General features: G+C 29.1%; 1 pseudogene; it reads right to left on the bottom strand.

Annotated features, from left to right (window-relative positions):
* Nucleotides 1-410: 410 nt before the first annotated feature.
* LOC136982897 (ileal sodium/bile acid cotransporter-like) lies at nt 411-24,138 on the bottom strand (annotated as a pseudogene).
* Nucleotides 24,139-24,389: the final 251 nt, after the last annotated feature.

The raw sequence follows: 24,389 nt of genomic DNA, 5'->3' as shown, positions 1-24,389 counted from the left end.
TTTTTAACAAAAGTTTTAATGCTAATTAATGATCACAGATCTAAACAAATATAACTAAATAAATGTTAAAACATGTAAATTTTATAAATAGTAAAGTTTCAAGTTTAAAATTTATATTTTATATAAATAGAGAAAATGGTAAAATCTCATAAGAAAATATTCAACATTAACTGCTTTGTATGTATTTTACAGTATTTTATAATCTAATAATATGAAATTTTTCACAATATTTCAGACAATTTAAAAAATTACAAACTTTTAAAGTGGTTTTAAAGTCATTTTTAAAGTTCATTGATAAGGAAAATATTTTTATGGAGTATAAATTGATATTTGTTAAATTTACATAATAAAATTTAAAGTTGATAATATAAAATTTTTAATTAATTAATTCTGAATGGTGTATTATTAAATGAAAAATTAGAAATTACAATAAGAATCTTAACTTCAAATATATATAAACTTTATATTCTTAAAACATTTTATTCAAAATAAATTATAAAATTTTAAATTCAAATTCTATTTTTAAACAGTATGTTGTCTTTAATACTAAGTTTCAGTTTACCGTTAGTTTAAGACAAGTACGTTTATTGATATCCAATACAACTGTTTAGACAAATTTCTGACGTGAACAATTTTAAATTGTCTAAAACATCATAGAAAAATAGAAAATCAGATAGGTAACAATCTGAAAATACTGTACTTTAGATTATGAGTTCAGACAATGGAAATTTTGGCTATTTAAAAACAGCGTCTTATTTACGAATTTACATTTTATAAAATGATAATTCAGGTATGCCTGAAATAGCAAATATAAAAAATAACTTCACTGAATAATTAAAATACTATGTGTAACTTTAACAATAAGCATTATTAATTCCTACCATTTGATATTTGTTTTAAATCACTGCCAGTACTGGAATTGGGTGATTTCAACATTGATTCTTGAAGATCATCAAAAATAACCTCTCTATGTTTTTCTTTTGAAGACTTTTTCCAATTCCAGAACTTTTGTATTGCGTATGCAATTAATAATGGAAACGGTGTCATAATTGACCCAGCTACTGGAACAACGGCTGCTAGATCAGAATCTGGTTGTTTCAGGGAAAATCCTAGAAGAATAATTGCTATACCGGTGTTTTGAACACCTGTTTCTATTGCAACAGCAATAATATCTTCAGTTGCTAGACCGCAAATTTTAGAAATTATAGCACCGAAAAGAAAACCCGTCCAAACATTTACTATTGATGCAACAACAACTTGCCAAGTAAACAGCTTAAACATATAAAAATTAGCATAGGTACCAAATATTATAATAAACAGTATCATAAGAATGGAAACAAGGGCAAGTATTTTTCGACAAAATTTTGCAACACGAGGCAGAAATCTCTGAAACAAAAGCCCCACACCTAAAGGAATGAGCATGGATACTAATGTTGTTAATATTGAAGAGTATGGTACTATGGTCTTTGTATCTTTAAACAATAGGGTGCCAAGTGTAAAAAGCCAAAGTGGTATCATGCCTGAAAGAAAAAAAAATATATTTTGGAATAAATTAATTTGAAATTTCAATACTATATTATTAAGTATATACAGTGAAATATCAAGAATTGAGATTCAGCCATCAAAAAATGCCTATTAATGTTTTTAATGGTAACTCTGTTAATATTCTTTCAGCCTTTATGTTCATTCAGAATTCTCAATCTTTTTAACTTTGAAATTATGATTAGTGCATTTTTTGAATAAATTAGTGAACCTCTATATTTTGAATCTTTGTAAATATTCCTATATTCCTTGTGAAATACTGGCTTGAACTTCAAACACCAATACTTGAATTACAGTGTATTTGGAATTTAAAATACTGTTACTTAAAAAATGTTATTTTAAAAATTTGGACGGGGTCTATCCTCCATTAGTCCGGACTTTTGACAATTCACTGTATATAAAAATAAAAATTATGAATTTTTACATATACTTTTACTACTTTTTTTAGCTATAGAGAACAATGGATTAATAAACTCCATGCAATGGAACAATGGATTATGCTGAATTTCAGATTATTAATGTAAACAATATTAGTTGGAATTATTTTTCAATTTTAAGAGATGGTTGTATTACAAAGTTAATTCATACTATTATACACTTCTTGTCTAGCTTCCTTAATAACTTGTGAGCACTAAGATTGGCCTTACTTTACTGAAAGACTTATTACACCTGTGATGGCTACAGTAAAGTAAGGCCAATCTTAGTGCTCACAAGTCATAAAGTTAATTCAATCAATCAGTTCTCTTATTAGTTTTCTAAATTGGATTCTGTGAAATTCGTAATTGCATATGCAGTATTAGTCTTATAATTTAATTACTATACCTTATAAAACAACTCATAATAGTTGAATTGCAGATTATATAAGTGTCTCATTGTATGAAACCCTTTATAATGCTAGAAGTAGTAATAGAAATAAACTAGCCCACTGAAATTTACAAACATTTGCTTAAATGAATCAATCTATACATCTGGTTTGATCATAAAGTGCATTTATTTTTACTTCAAGGCAACTTCAATTATATCTAATCAGAATAAAGATAGTCTATCACCAAGTAACTTGAAAATATTATGAATAAAGCAATAATTCAAGTGTGGTTTTAAACATTTTTTGATTTAAAAGTCAATTTTAAGTATAAAAACAAAAATTAGAAGAATTTACTGTCAACTCAAAAAAAAAGAAAAAAATTATTTAAAATAAAAATAAATTCTTATTTGTGACCAGCAGAAAACAACCCCAAAATTTTTCATTGATTTAAATGGAATGTGGACCTCTATTTTTGTGACCACCTGTAATTCATGCCCACCTTCAAAGTATGACTATATGTTTTTTGGTCCCTTCCATACAAATCAGCCTGTGATGTATGATCATTTCTCTAGCTTTAGGCATGCAGTTACTTCAAATGTAATTTGTCACATAGAACTATTTTGTTCTGTTTCGAGATCCTAGAGTTACAGAAGATTGGGAGCCTCTCTATCTAATTTTATGACATCATAAACTAATAACGTCTAACTGTAGCTATAAAATTATTTACAAATTTATGATATACAATTGTGATAATAAAATTATCTTTTTTTCCAATTTCAAGGTCTCCAAGATTTGGGGACCATAGATAAAACTTGTGCCTAGTGGACAAACTGGCACTGTTTCCAGGAATCAAGGAATACTATTATGATTATCATTAACCAATGAAATATAACTTCTCTACACTAACAAGAGTATTTGGGTGGCTGGTAAGATTTTTTGGGAAATTTGTGTTTGTTAACAGATCTGCTAACTCCATGAATTCCAGAACAAATAACATTTCACCTTATTCAAAAGTCTTCATCAGGTTAAATTACTTCAAATGTCAAAGATGTCTCTGTAGATGTCCTGTGTCTGATATTAATTGATTGATTTGATCTGCTAAATCAACCTATTAATAACACTCAAAATTATTCCTGTCAAAAACTTATTAATAAACTACTATTGAAACTTAGTCTTTAGTTTAATTGCTTAATAATTATAATTATTAATGTTAATACGAGATGGCACCTAATGCCTCCCTCTAAAGTCAAATTGTTTACGTAATTACCCTTAAACTAGCTCGATAGAATTTCAGCATTTGGTTGATGTTTAGCTTTAATATATCGGGTTTAGAGATGTTGTTTATATTAATATTTCTAATCAATAGACAACAGTTTCATTTTTATTAAATTAAAATGGTAAGTATATAATTATTTATGATAAAACATTTTTGTTACATGATTCTATGAATAAAATTAGAACCTTTAGGTCATTGGATTACTTAAAATTTTTTGACTGAAATTTTAAGTGAGTTTGTGTAACTATAATCTTAAATTTTATTCTTAAGAATTTGGGTATGGTTTGATTCTATACTAAAATTCAATACATAATTTTTTATAATTACTATATAAAAATGTTTATAAAGTTTAAAAATTAGATCATTTTTATTTGAATAAAAATGTTCAAACAGGGATAAGTACTATCATTCTGACAAAGGTGACCTCGATACTTACAACCGTATCAAAATCAACAAATCTAGAAAAAGTTAAAGTATATAATAATGATTTGTACTGCCTTGTACCAAAAACAGTACCTGATTATCAGATGACAGATGATTATATTTTTAAGTTAAATTTTCATCAAAGTCAAAACTTTAAAATTTTATGTTTTATATCATATAACTTGAATTAGAATAAAAATCAAAAATTAATAAACAATAAAAATAAGTTATTTCTATTATTATTATTATTATTAATTTATTATATTACAGAAAAATATTTACCTAATGCTGCTACAGTGCTTATAAATGTCATGGTCAGACTTAAATTCAAGTTCCCTTTTAATATAACAGTCCACATATTACTGGCTCCTCCACCAGGACTACAGCCAAATGTAAACAATCCTAACATCATAAATGGTTCATCAAATAGAAGTTTTGCCAGTCCAAATGCCAACTGTATTAAAATAATTTTAATAAATTAATATAAAAATTGAAAGTTATTTGTTTGTTTTAACACAATCTTTTGAATAAAAATCACACATTAAGTAACATCTTAGGATTTAACACACAAAATAAACAATGTAAATATAATATAACAGTTTGTTCCCACAATAGCATATTTCATATATATATATAATACATAAAATGTTAAATGTAAACTTACAACATGGAAAACAATAGTAGTATAAGATGATCAATCTGCCTGCTACAGTTTATTTCAATTGCTAATAAACTTGATATATTATTATAAAGTAAGATGACCAGACGTCCTGCTTTTGGTGAGACAGTCCTGATTTTTAACAATTTGTCTTGTGTCCCATGGCATTTTAAAAAAGTCCTGAGTTTTGAAAAGATTAAGTTTTTCTCAATTATGTCATAAACTTATGTCTTATGTTTAAGATTTGTATCATTTTATATCACACTTATCAGTACTAAGGTGTGCGTGAGCATCAGAAATAAAGAATGCTGCGCCGACAAAACCCTTTGTGTTTGTGGCAAAGACAGACAGAAAATGGTTTTGGGGCATGCAGCTGCAGCAACAGAGCAGTGTGTGTTCACAGGCTGTCCAAACAAGCAAACATTTTGTTCGTTGCATGTTACATGGTGCAGAGCTGTCGCCTATTGCAGCCTTAGAAAGCTAGCGACTAGCGAGAGTAAGCACATCGGATTGTGTCGTTCTATTGCTAGTGGTGGGGCTAGGGTTCATTTTGGTTACGACAGTATTATCTAATAAAAAAATTACCATAATAAAGTGAAACTCAAGGCAAATTCAGAGGAAAAGTAATACAAGTTAGTAATATTATTATTTAGAAAGAAATACAGAAGGATTAAAATAATTTTTAAAATATAGTTTGTCACAGATACTTGTTATAGCAAAAATCTCAATCTCAACAGAGAACAAATAATTAGAAGTATTTCATCATTTTGAAACAAACTATGTTCCATATAATAATGCATTAAAAATTGTGGAATACACGCTGTCCTTACTAGGAACTAATGCTGCGACTGAATGCATTTTTTCCTACTGTAAATAAAGTGCGGATATCTGATAAATTACAATTAATTAAGTATTGAGACTTTAAAAACCATATTATGTGTGAAATATAATTTAACAAATTCTTGCAAAAAATTTCAAGACATTTTAAATGACAACAATCTACTAAAAAAATTCACTCAACTGAGAAACATGCTAAAAAATAAATGGTTTTTAAAGATTTATAATAGTATATATATTTATTATATTTGTAAATTTTACACATGTCAAAATTTTTTAAAAATATAATACAATACAACTTTTGCAGTTTTTGATGATAGAATTTTGTTGCTCTAAAACAATTTTTTTTCAACAGGACCACTACTTCCCTCCATCAATTTTGTCCCAACAGACAATAAAAATTTCATGTAGTTTAATAGAGTGGCAGATGGTTTAAATGACTAGTATTTTCTTTGATCATGTTAATAGTATTTTCCCATACATTTGGTTTTCACAGGAAGTGCAAAATGCCATTATAGCTGATTTTCTTGATTTGACTTCTTTGATTTGTTAATATCAAGGAAGTCAAATCACGATAGATTTCGGTGTCTATCCTGAAATCTACGTTATCACAAGAACAGCTTGCCTCCATTATTCCCAATTTGATCCTATCAGTTTAGCAAATTTGTTAATTTTGCTTTTACTTGCACATAAGGAGGACCTACAAATATTTCATCTCCATGACTTCATTAAAAATTAGAATTCAGAACAATTCAAAACATCGAGTGATAGTGGGTTCTCAGTCTGAAAGTTGAATTATTTACATCACAGAATTAAACTCAAACTATTTCCACCTACCACATTACAAGAAGAAGATATGCTTTTTTTCTTGTCCCCATGGTTTTTGTTGATAGCTTAATATATAAATTGCTTAAGCTGTGCAAGAATGTTTCTTTTCAGATACCTGTGACATCCTTACCTCTACTACACAACTGTATTGCGATGATACAGATAGATGGAAAGATAAGAGAAAAATCAGGTGTATATAGCATACCACTAGTAAAATAAAAAAGAAATACTCAAAGATATGTTGGGATAACTGAAAGAAATTTAAGAAAGTGTATTACAGAACACCAAATGACATGCAGTATCTGAGAAGGACAGCTTTAGCCATTTTTGGTTTAGATGAGACTTACAAACCAAAAATGGGATGAAACAAAACTTTTATTTTTGCAACAAATCAGCAAATTTTATTTTTAAGGGAGGTAATGTATATAAAAACATCCAAAGTATGCAATATTTCCACATTCAGGATTTCAAACATATGGAATCATGTTATTACTTTGAGACAAAATTCATCATGTTTACAACATGAACCAGATGAACTGACCATTTGAATTTTGAATTCATTTCCATTTTGAACATCTCCAACCTAAGATCTACATGTATCTAAGCAAAAATGCTTTGGATAAGTATTTAAGTTTTAGAAGTTATATTTTTATCATCATGGACTATTTGAATTCTCATTTTATTAATTAAAAACAGACTTAGTTAATATGTTTAAAAACATTACTATAATAAATTTTTAAGAATTAATTTTAAAGAATCATCTTATCTTACAGATTTTTATTCAGAATTAGTTAACAAGACTACATTTTAATGTTTTATCAGTTAGTAAACAATATGTAATTAAATTTTATAGATTAATTCAATAGTATAAAATTTTGGTATTTATAAACAACATCGCTAAACCTGATATATTATAAGACTAGACACCAACCAAATGCCGAAAGAGCCTGTAGAGCTCTAGAACCAAATTGGTACGTAATTCATTTAGTAATTAGCCTTAAACTAGCCCGATAGAGTTTCGGTATTTTGGTATTTATATAAAATTACCAATAATAGTTACTGTGTATAAAATACATAAAAAATTGATCATTTAATATTCTATTACTACACATTCAAAATAAAAAAAATTACTGTTCTTTGTTTAAATGATTTTAAACTTTAAATTTCATCTGTATTCTAGAATGCTAATTTCTCAAATGTACCAAAAACGTTTTTAAAACTGTTCTGTTCATTTTTTTTTGTTGTTTCTATCTTTACTGAAGATGATCATGTTTTATTGTTGAAAGTGCTCAAATATAATTTTGGTTGTTTAAAAATCAATGTTGTTTCATACCTTAACACCTAAAAGATATTTTTAACTTCTACGCATTTATTTTTGGTGTGCCTTATTATATCCATGAACAATTGAAATTAATGAATAAACTTAAATAGAATAGAATTAAGCTTGTATTTTGAAAACACAAACCAATTACAATAAAGAATAGCTGTGTTTAGATATTTCTGTACTAAAATTATTCAAAATAACTGTCTTAATGCTATCTTAAATTAAGAAATTTTCATTTCAAAGCAAAATGGAATATAAAAAGTAGCATATAAATTTCAATTAAATTTCCATATTTTTCAAATTAAAAATTTATAAAACTTGGAAAAATTTATTTTCTTAATTTAAAATAACTTTCCCAACCATGAACATTAACGAAACTGAACTTCAAGTATTACCAGTACATAAGTGGACTACTCATCAAAATCTAAAGAGGTCGAGTTGCATCTTGTATACATAAAAATGGCATGGCTCACAATATCAAACAATACCTATAATCTTATATGTAAATATTTGATCGACTAGTTTCAAATGATTTTATACTTGAAAAAGTTTCATATTTTTAAATGTTTTTTTTATCAGTTCAATATCCCAACACTATAAACACTCTTCTCTTGACAATTTCCTGTATATCATTATCTCTGACATTTCTATTTTTATAATTACACTATTAAGAACTTATAAATACTCTCTTTTTTTCCATACACAGTGACAAAATTTATTGTGTTAATCTTTAGTTACAACTACTAACTACTGCCAGTGTTATTCATATGAATAAAAATTGAAGGGTAATCAAGTAACTTGAATGATTTGAACATATTTGCAGATATCTATTTATATTATTCCATAAAGACTAAGTGCATACAAGTTTCATTAGATTCATACAGCAATCTAAAAATTTTTCATCTAAACTAGAAAAAAGTTATCATTCAATTCAAAATTAAATTTTTCAATCAAAAACAGTCTGGATATAACACTAAGAAAATACTGTAGAATTCTGTCAGATGGCTATTATATTTTAAAATAGCACTGAAGACAAAGTCTGTCCAAAAAAAGAACCACCATTTATTCACTCTCAACGTTCCTGAATACAAAGTTTTGATGATTGACCTATCTTTGTAGCCTACAAAGATAGGTCAATCATCAAAACTTTGTATTCAGGAACACTGAAAGTGAATAAATGGTAGTTCCTTTTTTGGACAGACTGTCTTCAATTTTATTTCTAAACTAAGAAAATATTTTACAGTATTAAAACTAACAAAACCAAATCATACACCTTCAAATTGTTCTGTGTAGAAGAGCTTCCATAATTATAAACATTCAACTTACAAACAATTTGATTATATCTACAATTAAAATTTTGTGCAGATTCTGAAGTCTCATGCTGGTCATGGGGTGGAGTTGAAGTCAGTCTTTAGCAAGTAATAAATAATAAATTTTTTAATAAATAACATGGATTTATTTCTATTGCATATCGTCATTTTTCATTTTTGTGCAAATTCTGATGTTCCATCACTGCTTGTGAGGTGGCATCAAAGTTGGTAACGGAGTAATGGCTTTTTTTTGCCATTGTTTGCAAATTTTATAAACTTTCATGATTAGTGCTTAAAAAATGCATCCAAAGATTTAATACTAAATCTGGCAGTGGCAATAAATGCATGAAATGTGGCTCTATTATTGTGGAAACTAAACCTCACATTATGGAACTAAGTGCTGGGTATTTCAAATGTGTTTCCCCCACCTGCTACTAAGCAGTAGTGAGTGGGTACATGAGTGTGATGTATTCAATTAAGTACATTGAAGGATAATACACTACCGATACATGATTTTTTCTGTGTATGAATGTACCGTACTTTCTAGATTAGTTTCAACTTAGGAACTTATAAGTAGGGAAACACCTGTACATTAGGATTTCATTTCTCGGCTTTTGTTGTCCCAGGATTCCAGGAAAAAAGTGAACTGTTTTCCAGGATCTCGGGATATAATTAATTATTTTTAGAATATAAAATAAATCTTAAAATCAAATGAAATAATTATTTTTCATTTTTAAGTAACTTAATATGTCCTGCAACCTCCAAAATAACATTATTAATAATGCTGTGTAAAATATGTATAAAAAAAAACTACTTTTGAATTATGTAGAAATTCTCACAAATAGAATACAGTAAAGCATCGATTATCTGACTTAATTGGGGACTGGGGTTGGTCAGATAACTGAAAAGTCGGATAACCGAAAAGTATGAAAAAATACATTATTAGTATAGTGTATTAAGCCTGGTTTAAATACTAGTCTCCCTTTCATGGTCGAGCCAGTGCTGCCAGCTAAAACATGCAAAAATTTAACAAAAATAATATTAAAGTAGCCAAAACATAACCAAATATTGTAGCGCCACATCACTAGGGGACATTTGAATTTGCCAACTAGAACGCGGTCGGTTAACCGATAAGTCGGTTAATCGGGGGTCGGATAATCGATGCTCTGCTGTAAATTTATAAAAGTTTTTTGGAAACTGTTTACAAGAAAAATGCCTTTGAATTGAGTTGAAAGTTTAAAGAAAACAAATGAATTTAGATCAAACTTGTAAGTTGGAAGGTTATTTTCATTATTTCGTTCAATAAAACATAATACAAAATATTATTGTAAATTTTTATAATAAGATTTTAAAAAGCAAAGATGGTCAATACTCTGATCACTCAATCTGGTTCTTATTTTAGTAATGAGAAATCCCTCTACCGAGAATGCCCTTTTCAATTCTGTTATGTGTTTTTTTACCTGAAGCCTGGAAGATTTCTAGTTCATTTTCAAGATGCATTACAGTACTTCTTTTGCCATCTACTATTCTTGATTTGTCTACCTTAGCTGCTTTAATAGCGACATCAAACTTATAGCCAGATAATACGACAGTTCATTTGGCTATAATAATCAAGTTTATGAAGAAAAACTTCATACTTGCATATTTTATACTCGTTTGTACCTGGTCCAATTTACACAACCTGACATAATGCAGTTATTGAAGCAACTGGGCATGGTTAAAAATTAACATAGCAATGGTGCAATTATTCAAGATATTACAGGTTCCAAATAGTAAAGAATTTTCAGAATCCTGCCATAAATAGACTATATATTGATTATTGACAATCTGTGACATGCCAAAATTTAAAAAAATTAATAAGCAGGCTTAAAAATAATAAATACAAATATATTCTGACAGTTTATAGGTTAATTATACTTTCTATTTGCAAAATTTCCTCAACTTTAACACAAAATAAGAAAAAAGTGAATTTTTAAGAAATTTGCAGGATTTCTCCAGATGAGAAGAATTTCCTGGGTTAAAAGATAGCCAGGATCCCATTGGAAAAACCCTACTGTACATGATAGTGATATTAATGGGTATTTGAAAAAATCCACATATTCAAAACACTAGCTAGCAGCCAATAATTTTTAATTATGCTGAATAATTTGGAATGCTGTAGAATGTGTGTGAAATGCTGTAGAACATTCTAGAATTTTACTGCATTTGATTTTCTGCTTTCAAAATGGCAACGAAAAGATGCTTTATGCCTAAGAATGTACAACTTTCATACATTAAATAAAACATTAGAAAAAAAATTTACTGTAAGCCATGCAATGATTTCAATATAGACTTTATACTGCATTTGCCAATGTTTTAAAAGTGGATTACTATCATAGAGAAGAAAGAAGTTGGTAAAAAAATGAAAATTCTAACAAAAGCAAAGTTGGAAGGATAGAAGAGAACCTCTGAATACAGTGGCAAGATTTCAATTTGATCTGTAGTTCCAAAACAGAAAATTTCATGTAGTTGGTTCCATGATGCTTTGAAAACAAACCTTAAATATTGAAAAAAGCAGATAATTCCAGACAAATGTACACGCTAAAAATAATTGGCAAAGACAAAGTATGGTAGCTTATTGCAAAAGTTCTCTGAAAAGTTCTTCATTTAGGATGAAGAATCTTACTTCACCCTCCAATACTTAATACTCATTGGTAATAGTAAATTTTATACCAGCAATATTTCCTCTATACCTGCTAATGTACTTTTCCAAGAAAAAAAAATTTGAGGGCAAAGTTTGGTTTCAACTACAATGGAACTAAAAAGAATGAATCAAGCTGTTATCAGACTATCAAGGTTTGCTATCAATGCTCAGCAATATTTAGATTATGTATATTCCACTGTCTGAATTTCTACATTTGAAAGAACCATTGTCAATAGTGTTGCCACCTTTACAAAAATCGCTGACCCGGATAGCAGGTCAGGTTTGTTTGAACAGAAGTTCCTGACACATGCGCAATGCTATTTTACAATGCAAAGAATAACGTGCATGCTGGTTCTAAATTAGTTACAGTTAAGGAGTAGGAGTAACATGGCAGAATGGCAGATGAGTTTCAGTGAATGTGAGGTCTTTCGTTGTTCAAATGGTGTAAATTTATAACAATATTTGCAAGAACTTTGTTTCATCATAATTTCACAATTTCTACAAAATTCCTTGATGAAATTAATAGTTCACCCGGACAGTGAGTCAATTCCTGGACTGTCCGGGTGAAAACCAGACAGGTGGTAACACTAATTGTCAAGAATTGTCTTCTGGCCAGATCAAGCAAGTTTCCACTATATATACTGGATTACCTACAAGAAGAAAAGGAACCTTTATCAAAGAGGAGGACAACTCTGAAAATGTTCTATAAATTAGGTCAAATCAAGGAGTTTTGAGCATTTCTCAAAGCAATCATTTATGAAAGAGTGGAAGGCAAAAAACACAGATCAACTGACCAATCGCTTAAAGTACTGTCCAAAAAATGTGAACCAAAGTCTTGTACAGAGAAACTTGCACTGCATACAAAAAGTTGAATGAACCACATTTGACAGCAGGGACTTTTAGAATTAAAAAATAAACTGTTATACAAACAGAAAAATGTTTGATATGACTCCATAATCATCTAATCATGACTTATTCTAAATCAGTTAATAAATTGTTTGAAAACATTTCTAGTACTAAAAAGTTTAAACTTCTATATTACAATATTTCTTATTTTCTTGTAATGTAATGAATATATATTAGTGATGTAACGAATAGTATATTCAGCCTCAGCCGAATACCGAATATTCGGCTAGAAGCGTTGCTGAATGGCCGAATATTCGGCCAAACGATTCGGCTTGATTAGCGCACGTACGAAAATTGGCGCACAAAATCGCATTATGGCAAAGATCGCGCACCGTGCTCTCTATTGGCCCGCTGTCACTACGATTTTTTCTTCCATTAGGTCTAAATTATTTGAATTAATTAATTAAATTATAATTATTAAACTTAATATGAGATGGCGCTTAACGTCTACCTCTAGTGCCAAATTGTTTATAATTTATGTAATAGCCGTAAATAGCCCGCTATGATTCGGCAGTTGTTGGTATTTAGATGTAAGTTATAATTTATAAGTTATTTTATTTGCAATCGATCATTTTAACTCTTTAATTAAACACTAAAATTTTGTTTTTACTACGTATTTGTAGACTGAATAGTACCCTAGGATATACTTTTGTGGTGACACAATATGGTCTAGTTTCTCCCCAGTTGTGGAACAGTTCAAATATATCGTAAAAATACTAAAATATACGCGAATACAAATATAACATAATTAACTAAACAATAACATTAATGCCCGATACATTCTAACTTACACGCCATCAATGCCATAAGATATCGGGCTAGATAAACGTTATAATATTATTTAATTACGAAATAATTTAATACTAGAGTTAGATGCTATTTCTTATTAACTTTAATAATTATAGTTTAATGTTTAGCATTAATAAAAGTTACAAAAATGATTAATTTACTGTGTTTTTGTTATTTCTTACTTCTGTTTTTAGGTATTCGGTATTCGGCCGAATAGTGATTAAATATTCGGTATTCGGCCGAATAGTGATTTAAATATTCGGTATTCGGCCGAATAGTGATTTAAATATTCGGTATTCGGCCGAATAGTGATTTAAATATTCGGTATTCGGCCGAATAGTGAAAAATAGGCCGAATAGGCCGAATTCCGGGTAGTAACTGAATATTCGTTACATCACTAATATATATATATATATTAATATATATAAATATTCTTTTAACAATTTTAAATATAAATTAAAAAAAAAATTAAAATTATAACAAGCTGTACTTGAAAAATTCTCGTAACTTATCTGAAAAATTTTAATGTTTGACCTTCAAATAATTATCGTTCAAACCAGTTTTCTACAACAAGCAACTTAAAAAACTTGAAATATTTCTAATATTGTCTTACAATTTTAAATCACGTCTAAATATTTTGAAATTAGAAAAACAAACAACTGACCCAAAATACTTTTTTTAAATTAATGTGGACATTTAAAAAAAACTGAAGTTCTTAATTTAATTTGCCTTTTCAACTCATTTAACAGAAAAACAAGTATTTAAGTGAATTTCTACTAAGCTTTTAAGCTTCTGTCAATCTTAATACTATCACTTTTTGTTAAAACTGAACACTAAAAATTTACTAAAACACATTTAATTCTTAAATATTTAATATATATATGTAAAAATTAAATTAGCAAGTAATATAAATCAGTCTCAAAAATAAACCAAAACTCTAAACAAATTTTATTACAATAAAAATTTAGAAACAGATAACTGAGTTGATCATTTAGACAATTAGAGAAATAAACCATAGTTGACAAATATAAACTTTCACAATTAAAAAAAACGATATTCCTTCAGAAAAATTAACTATATGCTTTAAATAAATTCTAAAATGCATTGTCAGTTTTAATCAGAGTGACTAATTTGATATTTAAACTATTCCAGATTTTTTTGGCATACATTTAGTAGTAATTCAATGAAAAATAGATGACTAGATGGTGACTAAGTGTCCATATGAGATCAGACAATGGTCTGATTATTCTAAAACTTCAAATATAGCTGTCTCACAAAAATATGTAAATGATTACATAGTTGTTTTCCAACTGTGTGCCAGGGTAATATCAGAGTGTCTTAAAATCACTATCCCAATGTCCTATTAAGAAGACTCACAGAGGCTTGCTATGTTCAAAATTTTCAATATACCTGTTGTTTGAAGGTATCTGAATGCCAGACACGTCTGTATGATGCAATCAAAGACATTACACACAGATCAGTTTGAAAAATGCTATATCATTTAGCTGAGGAAATCAGGATGGCTTAGTCAAATTAGGATGCCAACCATTTGGATCATTCTGATCTGACTGAGATAGCATTGAGAGCAGTGGATATGTCAGAAAACATACTTTCCTGCTGATATGTTTGAAAATTTGCATATTTCAAACATATCACTAGAAAGATTGATTTCAATACATGCACAAACAGCTGCAAAGGCATTTTTGTCCTCCATCCACAGACAGGCAGCAGCTTCACTACAGAACCCTCTTTTGCAATGAATAGCCATTTGCAGATTACTAGCAAATTTGTAACAACTGCTATACCCCCTGCCATAAGCAGTCCAGCATCATGGCAATTGTGCCTTGACAGAGAAGCATGTATGCTATGAATTGACAGTGTACTGTCTTTAGTAACAAATTCCAAGTCTGTTTAGGAATGGATGACAGCTGTGTTCAAGTGTGGAAGACCACTAGTGACTGCTTTAATCCTTTCTTTAATGGTGAGTGGCACACCATATGACAGAGTATAACAGTCAACCAAAGAAGTGATGTGAATGACATTGACAATACAGCAGTATTTTTAGAAAATCCTGCACTCTGTATTGCCTATCACAGCAGAACTGCAAACAGCTAGGGTTTCTCTAAAATGTCATGTTTCCACACTTTCTTGAGCTGTTCTGCCTCCAGATTTGTTGCCAATTGAGCATTTGTGGGTCCAGTCCTCTCCAGATTCCTTTCACTTGTAGGTGGCAGATGCCACCTACAAGTGAAAGGAATCTGGAGTGATAGTTGCAACACCTGTAAGCAAATCTGTTTCAGGACAGCATACAATGCAATGCCTTTATGCTTTCATGCTAGACCATATCATTGCATATACCCAGACAAGAGGAGATCCTACAGGTTACTAAAGATTCTTTTAAATTGTAGTGTTTGATAGGAAATCTTCTTCGTTGTGATATAATCACTAATTACTATTGTCATTACATTTCACACTAATAAAGTTTCATTCAATTCCAATGCTTCCTCCTTGGTGCATAACTTTTTTGTCAGTGATTGTATATTTGAAGATTAATTATGAATAAGTCATTCAATAAAAAAATTATGCTCATGTAAGAAAACAGTCTGAATTGATGAAAGTGAAATGAAAACTACCTTTCCATTGTTATCCTTCAATCATTATTATTCTTATCATTATAACAGATGAGTAATTATTATATTAATGAAAATCATATATGAACTTCAAAAGATAAATTTTGTTAGTGAAATAAGCAAGTTCCATGAAATGATTATGCTTTCATTTACTTGCATTTTTATGCATCAAATTTAATATTTTTACAACTGACTTGCAACATTTTCACTGGCTAGTCAGTTTACAACTCACTGAAATTTGACATGGCAACTATCAGTATGCAGTGTTTGGTATGCAAAGGTATGGGATAGGATTGAGAATGCAAATACTGTATGACAAAGTGGCCAACAGTCTAACCAAAGTTGAGCTGCCCTTCATTGTGTAAAAGTTATGATGTGCATGACTTGAACAAGTAAGGGCTTACCGGATTGGCTTTGCAAAGTTGCAAGTCGTAATTTCATCAATAGATAAGACTCGTGCCCTTCAAGCCTGCCTATCAGGACTGCTAGATGGGCATATAGATGCATAGATTTCTAAATTCTAGGCAAAAAATGACAAGTTTAGGGATACAAAATTTGCTTTTATGCCTAGAGCAATTTTGGGCAATTTCCCCCCCCAGAAAAGTGAAAAAGGCTAAAACTGCAAAAATTAACACAAATATGAGAATTTAGCCAAAAACTTTCCAAAATTTAGTGCAAAATGGGCATGAAAAAACATGTTTGGGTGTGAGACAATGGAAAAAATCTGGCAACTGCATCCTTTTTATAAGTATGTATCAGTACTGTATTTGTTAAAAGTTGCAATATTAGCAATATACTGGTATTTCTGCTTGTAATGTACAAGTTACACAATAAATAGGTTTTTTTGAAACTGACTGATGTGACTCATAAATTACTTACATTTAAGACTAATTAATATATCATTGTTAATTGTCTACTTGGACTTTACTTATTAATAGGACTTTATACTGGTGTTTAAAGATTGGCACAGTACACTCAAACCTGTTTTTGTGTGGTCTTTTTTTGTGCGATTTTTTATATGTGCAATGTGTTTTGTGCAATTATTTTTGTGCAGTATACCAATTTGATTGAAATTCATATACCGCACACAAAAAAATCACACAAAACAAATCGCAAAAATAAAAAATCGCACAAAAACAGGTTTGAGTGTAATGAGAGTTAGTTCAGGAAAGAACAAAATTTCTTTATTATAACACCTGTAGTAATAATTTCTGTACACACATTATACGTGTTTCGGGCTAGCATGCCCTCAGCATACCCCCATTGGTGGATTATATGACCCAATGTGGGTCGTATAACCCACCAATCTTGGAGCACCATACTTGATGACGTTTATAAAAAAGCACAGTTAATAGTCTCCTTATCATAACGCTGTTGAATGGTGGCAAACGAAACCTTGATGTAAAAAATTTCATTAAAAAAACTCACATGCTGTTGTTAGATTTTAATAATTTACAGTCTTTATTTAAATATATAGAAGTCTCTGTAATCCGAACAAAATATACTTGTAAATCGGTAGACTATCTTTCAGCCAAACTGCTAATAACTTCTTTTATTTAGTATGGTAAATGCATTTACCATACTAAATAAAAGAAGTTATTAGCAGTTTGGCTGAAAGATAGTCTACCAATTTACAAGTATATTTTGTTCGGATTACAGAGACTTCTATATATTTAATATATTAACAGCCGTCATTACAAATTTCAATTTAGTCTTTATTTACTTTATTTATTTAATTTTAATTATACAGTGAAATGTTTAATTGTAAAACGAGAAATATCCAGTTATACTTGGGATTGGAATACGTATTTACAGTAAGTTTTTAAAATTGTATTTTATTGCTAAGAAATTTTAACTTATACAGTAACTTATTTGTTTTGTTATTGTTACTTTTTAGTGTTTGGTAGTAATACTGCTGATGAGGGGCATGCTAACCCGAAACACGTATAATATGTGTACAGAAATTATTACTACAGGTGATATAATAAAGAAATTTTGTTCTTTCCTGAACTAACTCTCATTACTGTGCCAATCTTTAAACACCAGTATAAAGTCCTATTAATAAGTAAAGTCCAAGTAGACAATTAACAATAATATTAGAATTTAAGGACAGTAAGGCTTTTACAATTAATTAATATATCATTTAAGTTAATTTAAAAAAATATAATAATCAATTTCAATATAATATAAAATTTTACAATATAATAATCATACAATTTCATTTAAGTTTCAAATATTAAATGTAATCAATAACTGACTACAACATTTTCTCATATTTTAAGTTTAAATGTCTAACATGAATTGATTCTATAGTCTGTCTGCATACAATGAAATCAGTACAGTATTACTAGACACTGAAACTAACTTAAAGCAAGCAACAGTTTACACAGCCCAAAATGTTCTGCCATAACTTTATTTTGTGACAAGGTAGCTAGCTAATTTATGGATAAAAATTATAAAGAACATCTCTTATAAAAGTAATGAAAGGTCCATATTTTAGACCAGGGGTGGCCAACCTTTTCGGGAAGAGTGCCACTATCTGAAAGAAAAAAATTATGCGCGCCACTTCCAACTTTTCCAACATACTAAAAACTATATAAAGGTGAAAAAATGTTATATGTAGGCTGATTATGGGGTACTGGTGTCAAGCAATGCCGTTTTCCAGTGCTGTTGTATTCAATAGAGTATGAGTAGAGTTTTTACGGAATTTGACAAAGTTCCTGAAGGTGATGATGATATTTTTTCAAATTTTTCAATAAATCTTCATATACACAGTCTTGCATTTTTATTAGTCATGTTTTTTCCGTTTGTGGGAATTAAAGAATCTGTTTAATGTCAATTACTTTTCTCTCTTCAGGATTTTTTAGAAGTAATTAATGGCATTGTAATTGTAGAGAGCCCCAAGCCTATTAACCTCAACCTGGTTTGGATGCCATTCTAAGACTGTTGTTATGACATCCTCCCACTTCTTCAAAAAAATGTTTAATAGCAGATATTGGCATTAATTCTCTTTTACAGAAGAAAACATATCTTGCTGAGTTTCTTGGTGTCCTTCATTCAAGAGTTCTTGGTATTCTGTTGTCAGATCTGTTTCATGTTCCATTATGAGCTCTTCAATGTTCTTTATTTCTCTGATTTTTGTTACTCCTTTAGTTACTTGAGTCTTCTTAATTATACTGTATCTTTCTTAGATAAGATTGAACTGTGGCCTACTGCAGATCTGCTCAAGCCATACTGCCCAGCAACATCAGACATCATTTGCCCACTCTCTACCTTTGCTATTATACTCTCACCTTTCGAAAATAAAAATCAATGCAAAATGTAATGAGTGCCTGCCCGACAGTCTCACGAATACTATAAAAAATTGTTTATGTCAGAAAAATAAAAGGCTGGAATTACAAGGGAGAATTTCAAAGTTTGAAGGAATACTATCTGATCAGTATATACCAGGTTGAGCATCAATGTCTCCCGCGCTCCGAAAAGTTTTGAAATGTTGCCTGAAAACAAGGGAAGACCAATCGGTATTTATTATTTCACGTCGCTTCTTGTGAGGTGTTTGTTGTCCAAACATAAAAATCTTTTGCGAAAGTATTCATTATCTGATTTGTTCGTAGTCCGAACTGTTAACTGATCACCCATTGTATATGATGACATACACTAAACCCCCCACCTTCCCTTTGCCACACTTCAAGCACTTTGTCACTTGCCATTTTCTCTTTGTACAAATGAGAATTTTACACCTTCATAAACATATTAATTTGAATAATCATTTCATAATAATGTAATTGATAAAAATTATCACCTATATTATTTTGTGTATTTTAAAGGACAGAATTATAAAGTTGTTCATGTTCCTTAATAGCTTTTGTAAGTGATGATACTAGTAAATATACTTCAATTTCTTATTATGAGCAAACAACTGATTTGTTGTAGAAGCCATGTTTTTTATTTTCTGTACAAATGACATAATAAAAATATTACAATTACAAAAAATTGCACTATTCTTGACTGCTTAAAATAAGGTTTCTTAACCTTATGTAATGATGTCATTAGGTAAGGTTAACAAATGTTATAAGAAGAGAGTGCAAACTCCTTAATATAACTAACAGAGGATAACAGTTTGGAAAGCTCTAATGTTTTTGACCCAATTAGCAAGCTATCTTCAGGAATAAAAGGACACAAGAGCCTTGTTTTTTCACCTTGATGATGGTCCATTAACTAGATTGAAAAGGTTTATGCTTTCCCTGAACATTTATCTATACTTCATCTAGCATTTGGTTTATTAATGAAGTGTATATTTTTGAAATATGAAAAAAAATACAGCATAAATTCCATGCATATTAATTACCAATATACAAATCAGTAATGCATTGATAAAAATTAGAAATTGGAAGTTTTGCTATTCTTTTTGGATTCATGTTTACATCAGTCATATAAGACAATCTCATTCAAATAAAAACAACTGGCAATATTGATTCAGTAATTTTGTCCAAAATAAAACAAACATGACATATTTTCCTCATCACACTTTTAAACATAAATTTGTTTTAGTAAAAAAAAGTTCTTTACTTCACAACTGGGTGCATAGGAAGACACTGGACATCTTTAACATCACTCTTTATTCAGGAATATCTTACACACTTATCATTATTCCTGAATAAAGTGATGTTAAAGATGCCCAGTGTCTACCTATGCATCCAGTTGTGAAGTAAAGAATAGTTTAATGATGACACAGTTTCAGAATAAGTTAAAAAAAAAAAAATTATTATAATAAACTAATGTTATCTAAAGACATGAAAAATCTATTCTATAGTTTTTACTTGTGTTTTCTAGTTTGGATTAAAACATACCAAGAAAAGAAAAATTTAAATAAACAATTCAATACTTATTGATAGGAATTTTATTATACAAATTGCTGACAAATTATCAAGACAATCCTACAAAAGGATCATCTAAATAAGTCATGGCCTGATAAAAACACAAGTGAAGCAACCATTACATGAAACTTTTTTCATTGTAGCAAAGTTTCCTTTATGAAATTCTTAAAGACTACTTGAATATAAATTCAAGTTCTTGTAGTTTATAGCAAGATGAAATCCTAACTTGAAATGAATACTTGCTTTTCAAGTTATCTGGTCCATTTCAGCATTCAGCAGGGAGAAAAATAACTATACAATCTCTTCAAAGATACAATGCCCTTCACTATCTCACAGGGTATCATTATATCCTGAATGGAAAAGTTTCTGCTCTAATACAAATATAACAACAAAATCCACATATCTGAATTAACATTTTTATCTGCATATGCTTATCAAAGATGTGAACTATATCATGTATCCAAGAATCTAAAAACTTCTGTAATCATTCCAGGACCATGCTATCTGATATTTCACATTTTCACTCTTTATACTGTCTTAACTGTTTGTATACCTTTCAACTAACAGTTAATAATTCTTATATTTTAACTATAAATTTGCAAGATATGGGTCCACATGATATAGAAGGTAAATAGACACCAATCTATACAATCAACTGTGTTAAGATCATGTGAATATAAAATTTAACAATTTTTTCAGAACTTTTTCATAGCATAATAAAAAACAACTGAAGCAACCCCATTATTTGCAAATTTTTTCTGTAGCAAAATTGCCTTCATCTTAAAGACAACTTGAATACAAATTCATTAGTTTGTATATTTTATAACATTATCATCATTCTTTATTAATATAAAGAATTGATTTTATAACTGTTATACCATAAATGTTGAATCATTTTATAACAATTATGTTGTAATTGTTATAAAATGATTCAACATTTATGTATAACACTTATAAAATCAATTCTTTATATTAATACAAACTAATATAATGCTAAAATTAATTGACCCAAATTATTTCATTACATTCTTTTCTATTGTTCCAACACCACAATCAAATTCTAACTGTACATTAATTACAAAGATAATTATAACAAAGTTTATAAAAATTGATCAACCACATTAAGCAGTATTCTGAAAACATTTCATTATTCACATTCAATTACAAAACTTACAGATCAATTCTTAATTCTGTTATGAATTATCCACATTTGTTTAGATTCTATGACTAGAAGAAATAACAATTCTAAAATGAAGTTGACAAGAAATCTATTCAAAGTTTTGTAATTTATAGTTAAAAAGAATGAAATTTTTCTGAAAAAAATTTCTTTGACAATGATTAGTACAGTTTAAAACTCTCATATGCTCACACCTTGACACATTATATATAATGTTAATTTTGTTTTTGTAAATTTTATGTTATCAATAATAACAATTATTTCTATTTATTACAGTTTAACCACTTGTTCTCCAAGTACCTGCTACTATATTACTACTAAACCTTTGATTGTCATAAATAAATTACACGATATTTGATACACAAAAGTGATTATTTTTGATATTGTATATAATTGCAATTATTGAATACAGATTCAACTTTTAAGAGTGAAAAAATAAATGATAATTTTATGATATTTCTTATTTGATAAAATTAGATCTGGCTACAACCGGCTTAGTGCCAGTTCTAGGTTCCAGAGAGAGTAGATTTCACCCCAGTGCTCAAGTTGGAAGCATTTCTGTGTTAGATCTAGCTAGATTTGCTGCCAGTTTTGATTCTTTGATGCTAATATGGACATAGCAGCCACATGAGATGCATGTGAAAAAAAAATGTTTTAAGCATTTTGAAACTGTTCAGAATTTCCATTCAACTTGTCTTCTCACTTCATAAAAATTTTTAAGGAGAAAGTAAATTTACTATTCACTCTTAATTAAATTCTACAATATTAAATTATATGTATTTTTAAAATATAATGCATACAAAACATTTTTTATATATCTAATGTGCCTATTTATTTATTAACTACTCATTTAATAATTATCTACAAAATGTTAAGAATTGTTTTGTGATGATAAAAGACAGTTTCTAACTTGATATTTTGTAGGTACTGAGAAAACTAACCAAAACAAAATGATGATTCTAATCTCTTTTGGGCCTACTAAAGATTCCAACGAAAATATGATCATAAACTATACTATCATTATCAGTTTATGTATCAGGAAAATGTATTTCCATGTAAGTAGAGACTTTAATTTCCCAATACTTTCGATAAATCGTCGAGATCTTCATTACGCAAGAAATTTCCTACGTATTATTTGGCAGAATTCACTTATTGTATTTTTGATCACTTTTCATTTGATGACACTGATTGTACAGTATATACCGAATTCATACACTATAGACTTATTTTGTACTATATATTTAACAATTTATTATTTTGAAGCTTTTCACAAACCAAACTTATGAAATTAAATTAGTTGATATTTAAAAACCTAATTTTAATATTTTTCAAGAAATAAACAATTTAAAATAAAAAAAAAGTAAAAGAAACTATATATATATATATATATATATTATATTGTATTACATATTATATTATTTATAATAAAACTTATACAATTCCACTTTGCTCTTTTAAGCAATGGTTTTTTGACTTATCATAAACATTAAATATAAGATCAACATAGAAATTTATAAACTTACCAAAGGCATTGTTAAAAACTGAGAAAGGAATCCTACAACAGGTGCAACTGGCTTGGCAAGCACTTGTCTAACAATTTTTAGATCTAAGGCACATCCCATATTAATATAATTCAACGATACTAAAACTGCTACAGAAAGCGGTAAATGCAATGGATAAGGCACTTTTTTTCCTTACGACAACAACAGGTAAAGATTGAGACGAAGTTCCTTCCTCGGTCTTCAGCCTGATTTTCGTGTAACCTAAAAATTTACCTTTAACCAGAAAAGTACCATTTATAATAGAAGCGTCGCTTTTAAAATCGACTGTGGCATTCTTTTCTACGTTAGCTACGGACGGTTTTTCGGATACGAATTGTAAATTTTCTTGGCCGGAACTGTTGACATCTACGGAATAATTAACCAGATAAACGTCGTCTTCCTTTAACGAATCGATACGTTTAGGACTAAACGACACCGTTATAGCCGCTGTCATTTCTAACAGGAGTAAGAGAAAAGACAATATTAACGTTAATAACACGACCGGACACATCTCGAAGACCAACACGTGTGACGTCGACCGACTGAAACAAACTACTTTTGCCGAAGACCAACAACACGTGTGACGTAAACATAACGCAATAATAACGCATGCGTAGAGCGTTTTTAGGTTAAACGTTGAATGACCTTGAAAATAAAATTTCTTGGAATTTAATCGTTTCGTTCCCTCAAAAAGAAAATAACATTTTATAAATAAAAAAATCGAGTAAACCGATCTTCGCGTATCTTCGTATTGGTATTTAAATACCAATACGAACTGTCAAC

The sequence above is a fragment of the Centruroides vittatus genome, unplaced genomic scaffold (genome assembly GCF_030686945.1).
Source record: "Centruroides vittatus isolate TY-2023 unplaced genomic scaffold, ASM3068694v2 contig_874, whole genome shotgun sequence".
Lineage (NCBI taxonomy): Eukaryota > Metazoa > Arthropoda > Arachnida > Scorpiones > Buthidae > Centruroides > Centruroides vittatus.
Note: the sequence above shows the minus strand (reverse complement) of the source record. Positions and strands in the feature narration are given on the sequence as shown.